Source organism: Mus pahari, chromosome 14 (genome assembly GCF_900095145.1).
Source record: "Mus pahari chromosome 14, PAHARI_EIJ_v1.1, whole genome shotgun sequence".
NCBI classification, from domain to species: domain Eukaryota; kingdom Metazoa; phylum Chordata; class Mammalia; order Rodentia; family Muridae; genus Mus; species Mus pahari.
Window position 1 is genome coordinate 64,545,585 of NC_034603.1, and position 10,912 is coordinate 64,556,496.

The following is a 10,912-nucleotide window of genomic DNA, read 5'->3' on the forward strand; positions in this document are numbered from 1 at the left end:
TAGTTGAGACCCTTGGCAGAGACCATCCCCTACAATTCTGTGAGACCCAGAAGGACATCTCTAAATCCAGGTCAGGATGCTGGGACCTTTACTTTTCTTAAAGGAGATGCCTCAAAGTCCCTTCCAGTCTAGACTATCAGTCCCTGCACCTGCCATTTAGCACCACTAGGGGCAGGACAGAGAAAAGAATGGAGGTTAGATAGCAGGAAGGACTTCCTGCCCTGCGCTAGGAGGAAAAGGAGGCCCCAGCTTCTTCTAGCAACAGGCCTCCCAGGGCCCCCTCTGTTTGGGCTGGGGGTGGAGTAGCAGGGGGGTCACTCAGCAGCTGGGTAATTAGCCTTCGCTCTCAGGCCCTGAGGGGAGGGGCTACTGGACTAAGAAACCAACGCAAACTGACAAGGGTGGTTTTGACACTCGGTGGAGCTGACGGGCCCGGGGGCCGGGGTTTGGTTTGGGGGGGGGGATCTTATCAAATGATTAAAAAATAGGTCAGAAGGAAGAAGCCACAGCCGGCACGACACTGGGTCCGTGGTGACAAGGCCACACAGCTTCCCCAGGGCTGTGGGCTTTGGTGGGGTGGGGGTGCTGAGGAGAGCTTCCAGAGGTACGGGGGGGGGGGAATTGGGAGGGGGGAGATGGGCTAGGGACAAGAAGATGCTGGTCTGGCCCTGTTCATGAGTGGTTTGGAATTCTGCTTTTAGTCCCCTCTGGTCACATTCCTCTTTAAAGGAAGGACAGCACAGATCTTCCTTCACCCACCCTACCCTAGCCACATTGCACTTCCTGCACACCAACACCAGAGACCCTGTATGGAAGTCCTTCTCACTCTCTAGTCTCTGGTTAACTGCTGCAAAGACAGCTAGCCAACTCACCCCGTTTCTTGCCTCTCCAAACTGCCTCTTCTCCATCACCTTAGCAACTCTGTGTCCTGCTGGTGTCTACTTTGGCCCTCCAGCTTATCCTTAGAGCTTTCCTGGTCCCCTCTCTTCCTATGAACATGGTAACAGTCACAGCCTCTAAAAGGCAGAGCCTGAGGTGAGTCCCGAGAGCATAGGGCAGTGTGATGATCTCCAGCGAGCAGAGCAAAGAGGCTGAGAGTCTGGTTTGTATATCTATCTGAGATGCCTAGTGGTTAGGGCTCCACCTGTCCCTGAGGCTGGACATCCTTTCCCATGAGCCTTCACACTCAATCCCATTTCTTTCCTGAGTCTCCTGAAACTGCGAACAGTAAGGACCCTTCAGGGTCCTTGGATCCCTAGGTACCAGACTAGAAATAAAAGTAATGATTGGGGAGGCAGAGGCAAGCGGATTTCTGAGTTCAAAGCCAGCCTAGTCTACAAAGTGAGTTCCAGGACAGCCAGGGCTACACAGAGAAACCCTGTCTTGAAAAACCAAAAAAAAAAAAAAAAAAAAAAAGGAATGATTGGAAACCAATAACCGTAGTGGAGAGACGAGCCAGGCAAGGCGCCATCTCTAGTAAAGGGGACATCCGTGTCTCAGCTGCCACCATACAGGGCACCCAGGGCCAAGTTGCCATGAAAATGGATTGGCTAGATCTGACCTTGAGATTAACCTCACTTATCACCCCAGATGCAGATTCGCTCTGACACACAAGTCTGTGATCTCCCTGAGGCCTGATGTCTATAGTTCACCCCTCTCAGCGACCTAGTGTGTATCACAAGGCACCATGGAAACTTCCTCCCGCCAGGGCCATGGGCAGCTGGGACTCCGTGCAGGACCTAGAAATGGCTGGGGGAGGGCAGGGGGCTGGTGAGGTGGCCTATTAGTTTCCACACACACACCTCCCTCCCTCCCCCAGTACCCGTCTGTTTTTTTTCCTGTCACCAGCACCAGATTCTGACACCAAGGGTCAGGGAGGGGAGGTTAGTATCAGGGTCAGGCAAGTTCTTAGCATCTGAAGCAATAGCTGGAAGTTGAAATGCCAGCCCATTTCCTTGCCCTGCAGGGGGAAGTATCTGTGCCCGTGTGCACTGGCCTGGGCTCTGGGGGCCTTGGAACACCTGCTACCCTGGACATATCACCCCATCTGGCTTCTGCTTCCTCTAATCCCTTTCTCAGTGATTTTTTGGAGACAAAACCCCAGTTTTTCTGCTTGTCCCTACCGCCAACCCCTGTACTCATTATATTTGAATTGGGCAGGGACCACTCTGCCTGTTTCAGAGATGGAGGGGAGGAAACAGTGGCACAGAAAAGGTGCAGATGTTCTTAAGGTCACACAGCTGGTAATGCAGTGGCGGGCATCTCTGGGACGCTGAACCTTGCTAATGGGGTCTCCCTCTCCCTCTCCCTCTCCCTCTCCCTCTCCCCGCCCCCCCCTCTCTGCATGTGTGTGAAGATGACATTGTTTCTATTTCATTCTACAAAGGAGATATTGATGGTCATGCTGAGGGTGGTGGTACAGGCTTGTAATTCCAGCACTGAGGAGGCTGAGGCTGGAGGATGGCCTTGATTTCCAGGCCAGTCTGGGTTCCAGGGTAAGACTTTAGAATCAAGGTTCAGGGAGGGAGATGGCACCACATCCTCAACATGGTTGTTTGTTTACTGGATTCTTCTCTCCTTTCTGGGTGTCTTTTCCAGTTCAACCTTGGCTCAGAATGCTTCTGTGGCAAGGCAAGCCTCTAAGCCCTTCTTAGATCACCTGGCATCCCCTCCAATCCTCCTGCCATTCTTTCTGCCTGCTGACCCTGACCCTGCAGGATTGGACCCCCGCTACTCAGCAACTCCATCACCTTTCTGAGCTGAGGGACGGCAGGGTCAGAGATGGGCACAGTCACACGGCTGAGATCAGGCCAAGCAGGATCGGTTGAGAAGGCAGGAAGTCGGGTCCTGACAGAAAAGACCCTGGAGTCCTGGCTTCTTGGAGCAGCAGTGGGAAGCAGAGGGGCTACTGGTCCCCCCTGAGATGTTTGTTCTTGGCTGCTGAACCCACTGTCTGGGCACGTGCTTGCCTAGGGATGGGAAGGTCTGGGACAGGTCTGGACAGCCCTTGGGAACGGATGATCCCCATGGGCCCTGTGGATGGCACTACATTCTCTAAGGCTGGGACGTCTTACCCTGCCCTGCTGGCCAAACCCTTCTCCCTTTGCTTCTAGCCCTGGGACCTGTGTGAGCCAGCAATTAAGAGGTGGGAAACTGCTCTGTTTCTCTCTCTGCCAAAGGACTGACTCTAACTGCCATGGGGGGGGGGTGTTTGGCAGGGGGGGCGTCTGAATGTCCCCACTGAAGCAGCAGAAGTAGCCTGGGGGCAAACTGGAACTTAAGAGCTATTGTTAAGGGGCTGGAGAGATGGTTAAGAGCTTTGGTTGCTCTTCCAGAGCACCTGTGTTCAAATCCCAGCAACCACATGGTGGCTCAAAACCATCTGATGGGATCTGATGCCGTCCTCTGCATGCAGATAAACAGGAAGACAGAGCACTCATATACATAAATAAATAAATTTTTAAAAGAGAGAACTGTTGTTTGGGGGATTGACAACATATGGGGAGGTCAAGGGTCACCACCCTTTGGCTCCAGATTCCTTTAACATGCCGCTTTCCTTTAATACACAAGACTTCAGGCAAGATCCTGAGACAGAGTCTTTTTCTTGCCCACGGACTACAGGTTCTTCCTCGAGTCTAGCTTTAATTCATTACTTAGAGAGGGGTAGAAGGGGACAGAGATGAATCGCAGTTTCTTATAAACCTGGTGGCTTCTTGTTCTCCGACGACAGTACAGTGAAGGAGCTCTGTGGTTCTGGATTTGAGTCAACCCCCTGGCCTGGGCGTCCCCAGTGCCATCTCTCTCCGCCCCGCCCGGACTGGAAAATCAGGCTCACGCCTGTGCCCGAGAGTCAGTGCTTCCCCACACCATCTCGCTTTCCGCTAAAAGGAGGTGTTTCCTCGAAGCTGGGAAAAGTCAGCCACGGGGAGGCGGGACTCGAGGGGCACGGGCACTGGCGGGGGAGGGCCTACCTGCCTTCCTGTCCCTCTCCTGCCCCCTCCTCAGCGTAGCTCCCCACCCCCTTCTAAGAGCCGGGTGCCTTTGCGCCATTAACTAAGGAGTCTGGCTGGGAGGAGCTCCCGTAAGGAGGGCGGAGCGGAAGAGGGAACTAACACACTTCTAGTGTCATCGAGTGACGCAAGACATAGGTTCATACATAGGTTTCTGGTCCCTTCCTACATCCATAAAATTCCTCCCAATACGGGGAGTGCCCCTCCCCCTTTTATGGGGATGTTAAGTGTCCGCCACCTCCTGACTCACTTGAGAGGGAGAAATTTGGAAGGCAATTTGTTTTGTTGAGACAAATCTCATGCAGCTCCAGCTGGACTCAAACATGCTGTGTAACAGAGGCTGGGCTTGAACACCTGATTGTCCTGCCTCCCAGGTGCCAGGCTTCAGGGGTTGATGAGAAGTGGGTACTTCCCATCTCAGAATTCTGACTCTTCCCCCATGGGAGGGGGAGGGAGGACGTGGAGTGAGGGGGCGGGGCACCAGCACTTAAATGGAAGGGTACAAGTCACAGGTTATATCCTGCTGACCTTCCTGCTGTTCCAAGGCTCCACACATCTCCCCCAAGCTTCAGAGGCAGACCCCAGGCCCTAGATGAGGGCATGGGAGTCTGAAGTGTCCTACTCCTAAAGGACGCAGGGTCCTGCTAGGGAGGCCTGAGGTTTAGCGTAAGGAGGTTGAAATAGAAAGAAAGATGGAGAAAGAATGAAAGCAGGAAAGTGGAGTGAGAATGGGAAACTGAGACCGGTGGACAGTCAAAAAGAGAGCAGCACGGGGGGGGGGGGCGCTGGAGGGGACTGTGGGCTTGGGTTCCAGGGGAAGGAAGAGCCCGGGTCCTGTTTCTGCTTCTCTCTAGCAAGACAGACACACCAACGTTCAGCTCAGTCAGAGTCATCAGAAGCTCTTTATATCAAGAAGGGGATATGAGGACCCCCGGAATCTGGATGGAGCCCCTTCAGAGCAACTAGACTCAACCGCTGCCTGGAGCCTCCGTAAGGGCAGGGCAGGCACTCTGTAGGTGAGGCCTGGAGAGCAACCTCCTGATCCAGGCTGGGGTCCGGATTCTGCCGGCTGTGTTTGCTTGGCCAGTGTTAAGTCGTGCTTTTAGACGGTTCTTCTCAATGGAAACAGCAACCTTGCTAAAAAAGATGTCCTTACAGAATACAGAAACATTACCTCTTCCCTTCAGACTCCCAGCACTGCACCCCAAGGAGGCCGGAAAAGAGACCAAGAATCCCAAAAGAAAAAGGAGAGTGGAGAGTGCCTCTGTCTCTTTACCCACCTCCCCTGAACTAAGGGTCAGCTTGCAGACAGGCGGCCCTGGAACATCAGCACTTCGGACTACTCATAGGGCTTCAACCGCGGTGGGGACTGGGCATGCGGAGCCTGGCTTCTGCCACCTGCACCCCTCCTACCTGAAAGACCATCAGCAGAACTTCCCAAGAGAGGGGAAGGGTCTGTCCAGGTAACACAGCTAGCTACAGAGGCTTAGGGGAATTCCACCCAAAGGGTCTGGTCCTAAACTTCAGTGCTAGCCTGGTGCTTGGCTAGTACTTGCTTGGGCCCTAGGCAGAGAATCCACCCTATCCGGCCCTGCCCTCATCAGGGTCTTGAGAACTGCAGCAGAGACATGCAGGCAGGGGGAGATTTGCTCTGATATTTTCTGGCCACACACCCCTCCTACTCTAAGCTACAGGACTAGGAAGTTAGGAATGTTGCTACCAACAGCCAGGTGGTGTCCGGGATCTCAGGATCTCTTAAATGCCCCCAGAGGAAACCTGAAGATTTGGGGGTCTAAGGAGAGGGGTTCTTAACCCCTTTAGTCATCTTGGGAAGCCAAGCTGAATAGCGTTGACTGATATGCACTCAACCACAAGCCAATTTTGTGGTTTCAGTTTTCAGAAGGCAGAGTGAAGCGCTTGGCCCTGGGCAGAGGAGTGGGCTGTGTCCCGGACGGTGCAACTGAGGCTCAGTAATGAAGAGTGTCCCCAGCTCAAGATCACACAGTCAGGATGGGCTGTGACTTTAGCAAAGCTTTCCCTCCCATCCCCCACTCCCCTTCCCATACATCTGATAACTTTGCTTTCTGAATGATAGAAGAGCCAACACCCCTCCCCTCCTCTTCTTCCTTCCCTTCCCCCTTACATTTTCCTTTTCTGTTCTCTCCTTTCTTGTCTTTTCTCTTATTGCGTTCGTTTCTTCATTTCCACTTCTCTTTCTTCTTCACTCTCCTCTCCTACTATTTTGTCAGGAATTCTCAATGTTCCCCAAACACCTCTGTTATCTCCTTATGGCCTATAGGGAAAGAGATGAAGTTCTAAGAAAATTTCCTCCTGAATAGAGTCTAGAAGAATCTAGAAGTACAGAATGTCAACATGTCCGCTCTGGAAAATATATCGGCATCACCTAATCCAGTTTCCTCCTATCTCCGTGCTGCGAGGGAGGCTGAGACAAGGCTCTGTCACACCCCAGCAGGTACAGCCTCACCCTCAGAGCGTTCTGCCAAATGAAGGCTCTCTCCCCCTTCCCTCAGCTTTCCAGGGCAAGCCAGGCATGTGGCCCCTTGACCTAGAAGATGAGTGAGAAGGAACGAGGTGCATGAGAGACAGTTGCAGCCTAGACATGGAGGTTTAGCAACAAACAGCACCTCAGAGCCTTTCTGCTGGCAGCCGTCCTGGAGTCACTGGTGGCCTGGGCCATGGTAGGAGGAAGCAAAGCGAAAGAGACACGTATGAATATCAGCTATCCCTGGTGGCCCAAGGGTGCAGGAGAAGGAGAGAAATGGTAGGAGAGTGAGGTTCATAGGATAGGGGACAAATGAAGCTTGCAAAGGGGGTAACCCCAAGTCCCAGGAAAAGCTGTCCCTAATAAGTCACTGCTGCCCAGGTTCAGCGCTCTCAGGGGCTTCCAGCTCCCATAGTCATGTGACTTCTATTAAGGACACTGGAGTGGTGATTGCAGCTGGCCCCCACCCAGCAAGAACACAGATGTGCGAGTCTGAGTCATGGATCAGATGGAATGCTGATTACTAAATGTTTATCCGCACACCACTGGATGATGGGTTCAGCCTCAAACCCAAAAGTGCCACACATGTTCGTGTGCATGCACTCTTTCTGGCGTTCCTGTGATACTTGAGGTATACTCATGTGGCGCTGTGATCCAGTTGGGTGAGAGGCTATGTGTATGCCACATGCACAAGAGGAAATGTGTCTTGCATGTGGGTGACCCCTTCCGGTGCCCCAGTGCGTGAGTGCATGCAAGCATGCATGTGTGCATGTGTGAATGTGTGTGTGTGTGTGTGTGTGTGTGTGTGTAACTGAGTCTGTTCGGGGTGCTCACTGCTGAAGTGTGACAAGATGAGTTTAGAGCTTTTACCTCGACATCAAGGGGAGGCAACCCATTTGTGCCTATCATGAGGGACAGGGACACACACACACACACAAACACGTGGGGGGAGTTTCTGAGCACAGAGTACTCCTGGAGAGCTGCATACACTGGGTTCTCTGCATCTCGGAGGCAGTGGGGTACTGAGGCAAGCAAGGGGTGCTGGTGTTCCGAATATGAAACAGAGCCTGTGTGTGTGCAGGACATGCCACAAAGACCGGCACAGGGGGTACTAGCCTCTCACTTGCCCCTCACCCACGCTGGGGATGACTATCTCCTTCACACCATCTCCTCATCCTTCCCCTCACCTCCCATCCACAGTTGCTTTTGCTATCTGTGGGGGAAGGAGAGATCAGCTTGTCACACCCACAGGTCAAGGGCTCCAGGAAGGGGGGTGAGTGCTCCTCCTTCGGTGGGCTTAAAGCAGGAGTCCTGACCAATTGAGCTCCTTAGCTCCTTTTCTCGGGTGCATGGCTCCATCATCAGATCCCGTCTTTATAGCCCTGCAGACCCTCTTGCTCCAGAGCACCAAGGAGCCACTGCCTCTTTCACTCAGGACTGCAAAGCCAGAAGAAGAAAGGCCTGAAGATGAGAACCCAGCATGGGAGGGCCTGCAATGACAGGAGATCCTCTGGTCCTATGGCCTTCTAACTAATGTCCCTGACTTGTGGTAGGGCCTGGGGACATCGCTGTGCTGGACTCACCATTATCCCTCCTGTCTAGAGCCTTCAGACTCTGCCGCCTGCTGTGTTCCCTCTGTGCCTGACCTGCAGGTGCCAGGCCAGCCTTAGAGGGAGGAAGCACGCCACTGTGGCCCATCAGGGTGAGGGCTAGCATCTTTCTGGCTGCTGTCTGTACTCCTTTATTCTTCCTAATGTCTACCCCCCCCCCAGGTCCTTCTATTGAAACTGGTCCTGAGTTAGGAGATGGGCTTTCTCACCACCCCAGCCAACCTTCTTTGGGAGAATCCATACCTTTGAGGAGATAAACAACCAAACTCCAAAAATGAAAACAAAAGTCTCCAGCCACACTCTATCTGCTTGCTTTTTCCTCCCTTTGCCCCAAGCCACCACAGAAACCCACAGGGCATTAGAGCCTTCATCCCAAAATGAGTCAGGGCCCTTGAGAGCTGAGCTGGGGTGCAAGAATTTCCCCTTTGTGCCAAGCAGTGGCTCTGCTTCTTGATAGCACACTCCATCTAGCTCCCTGGAGGCCTAGGAACAAGATTGGCTTCCCCGGGGAGGGCTGTGGCTTCTAGACAGTAGCCTCCCTGAACACCCACCCAAGGCCTATGTTTGATGCCCAGAGGGAAGAGGGTTCCAGAGAGCCTTTGGAAGACATTAGGATAACCCAGAGCGTTCAGCCTGATGCCCTTGGCCTTGCTTCTGTTCCCCAGTACCCTCTACATGTTGAACTGAGGATACAAGGATAAGAGAGGCTTTTCCTCTGACAGAGGCCACAGGGACCTCCAAGGGAGGTAGTCGAAGGCTAGCTCCAAATCTCTTAGCCCATTTCTCCCCATCTCAAGTCAGGAACAAGAAGACTTAAGGGAGAAAGAGGTAAGGGAACGGACTGAGGCCAAGAAAGAAAGACTGGCTGGGGGAGTTAGAAGCTGCGCGCTCAGCTGGCTGACCCCTGGGGAAGCTGGCAGCTTCCCCCCACTGCCCCTGCACTGCATATATTCTCTCCCCCCAAAATAGCATCTCTTGTGGGGGGGGGGAGAGTGAAGGGAGTTCTCAGCTCACCGTTCACTCCCCACCGCGAGTTCACAGCTCTCCCTGCTGTCTCTCGCGACCTCGTTTCACTGCCTGTGCCCTCCCCCCTCCCCCCTTCACCATCCCTGAGTCCCAGGACCCCTTGCTGTGAAGAGAACTTACTGGCCATGGCCTACCCTCCCTACCCACTGTCTCCTGTGCTCCCACCCTCTGCTGAGGCTGCTCTATGGGGGCAGAAGTAAAGTTAATGTGGACAGTCTGCGCATCGAATGTGTTGGTGAGGGTTTAAACCACAGCTTCTAAGTCGAGGAAAGAAAAATGGCTGGCTGGGTCAGGAGCTCGATGGTAGAGTTCTTCCTACTGTGTGCAAGGCTAACAGGAGTGGCCCTGATCCTTCCCTCTATGGCTCAACATGGAGACCTTATTTAAATAAAGATGGGCTCCATTTGAACTGGGAGCCCCAGGAGGAAAGGTTCCTCTGTGAGGGTATACTATACTGTCCTAGGCGTTGAGACTTCACACTGGTCTCTGGTTTCTCTGACTCCTGCCGTAGGTTCTAAGCATGTGCTCTGCTGATATTGTAAGATCTGTTTCCTGTGTGGAACGGTCTCTTGCTTTGCTTATGGACAGACATGAGGTCCGGGCTCAGGATCTGGGAAAGATTCGGTCTGATGGAGGAGGCAGGCTCCGTACTGGGGAACATAGACAGGGGCCACTTCCCAGCTGGTAGGGCTAGGGTCTTCATAGTAGCGAGAGGGATTTCAGAAACAGGGTTCACTGGGTAAGGATGTGGAGTAGCCTCAGGAATGGGGTAGTGCTAGGGAGTGTGGGCCTGAGGGCATCGAGAGGCTGGGATGGGGTGTCTGCTGAGTCTGAGGGTGGATGAGCAACAGTGGGCACACTTCTCCCTCCCCCCCCCCCCGGGCCAGCTGTAATGCTGACCTCCTGTCCCCTGCACCGTGGGAGAGTTGAGCCCCCTCAGCCGTCCCCCAAGGGACCCACTCCCCCTCCCTGTTATTTCTGGCTCCATTTTCTTGGTCAAGTAGGGTGTCAGTGGCAATGCAAATGAGGAGGCGCTGGAGGTGCTGGTGACACCCATCCTGTCCCCAGGCTCCTCCCTGCCTTCCCCCCACCCCGTGCCCACATTCACACAGCAGTCTGGAGCATCTATGAGGAGCGCCTGCTGGCTCTGCCCTTGGCCAAAGTGGCTGGGTGAGTGGCCAAAGCTGTAGGAGGAGGTTGCATCCTGAGAGAGAGAGAGAGAGAGAGAGAGAGAGAGAGAGAGACAGAGACAGAGACAGAGACAGAGAGACAGAGAGAGACAGAGACAGAGCGAGAGACAGAGACAGAGACGAGACAGAGACATCTGCTTTTGCCTTGAAGACAGTGTGGGCACAGAGTGGACATCCAAATCCTTCACTGTGCCTGCCCTGCCTGTCCTCAGTTCCGCCAGGACTCGGGACCATGAACAGAGAGCTGGGTCCTGGCCATTGCATAGACTAGTGTGTGCCACAGGACCAGTGCCTCAAGCCAGAGAGTCCCTCTCAGGCTGCTCCTGGGCAGGGCCAGTGGCTTTCTAACACTCAGAACTGGCTTAGAACTCTCCTGGTGGAGGATGGAATTAGATCTGGTGGGAACTCATGGGTGGCCAGAAACAGCTAGATCACTGGATCACTGGAAAAAAATCTCACAAGTCACATGAGTGGACACAGAGTCAGGAAAAAGAATGGAACGCTGGGAGGTTTCCTGTCTCCCCACTCGCTGTCCCTGGCTAGTCACCTTGTCCCACTTCTCCCGTTTGCCCT